This window comes from Nannospalax galili, unplaced genomic scaffold, assembly GCF_000622305.1.
Source record: "Nannospalax galili isolate Female #2095 unplaced genomic scaffold, S.galili_v1.0 scaffold831, whole genome shotgun sequence".
In the NCBI taxonomy this organism is placed as follows: domain Eukaryota; kingdom Metazoa; phylum Chordata; class Mammalia; order Rodentia; family Spalacidae; genus Nannospalax; species Nannospalax galili.
This window is the reverse complement of record NW_008329142.1, coordinates 186912-187806: the sequence shown is the minus strand read 5'-3', so window position 1 is coordinate 187806 and position 895 is coordinate 186912.

The window sequence follows — 895 nt, the reverse complement described above, 5'->3', positions numbered from 1 at the left end:
GAAGGCTGTCTATCTGACGAGTTTGTATTCATGCTCAGATGCCAAGGAACTCAGAAAGTAAGTGACTGCGACCAGAAATAGTCATATATAGAGATTAGAAATGCATGTGAAAACATCTCAGTGTCAATTGCCTTAAAATGAATTTTTCTGTATGAAACTGTGTAATTTAACAACGAAGTGGATATCTTTTTTAAACGTTGGAACTTCATTTAATTTTATGTCTTATAGAGTTTACAATGAGTTAAAGATTATATAGGCGTAATAATTCATCTGTAAACCTAAAAATGTACAGCCAATTTTAAAGAGATGTACCGTAGCTCAGAAAAATGTTATTGAATAGGTTAACGCTGTTGTAATGAAATGCTTCTTCTAATTAAAAAAAAATAGCACCAACTGATAATTGCTAAATTAAAAGTAATTGAGAAATTTTTATTTTGCTATATGTGCTGGATAGTGTTAGTTGTCAATGTGACACACTTGGGTAAAGGGAACCACAGTTGGTGAATTGTCTCCATTGGACTGGCCTGTGACTATGTCTGTGGGACATCTTCTTGATTATTGGGTGATGTGGGAGGGCCAGACCCCTGTGGGTGGTGCCACCTCTGGGCAGGTGGACCTATGTTGAATAGGAAAGCAGTCTGAGCATGGGCCAAGGGAGCAAGCCAGTAAGCAACATTTCTCCATGGCCTGTGCTCCAGATCCTTCCTCCAGATTCCTGCCCTGAGTTCCTACCTTGGGTTCCCTGATGAACTGGGTGGGGTCCTGGAAGATGTAAGACAAATAAATTCTTTCCTTCCCAAGATGGTATTGGCCAGAATGTTTTGCCAATAATGGGGAGGCAAACTAGAACACTATATTTAAAAATCCATATGTAATTATTGACTAGAAATGTTCA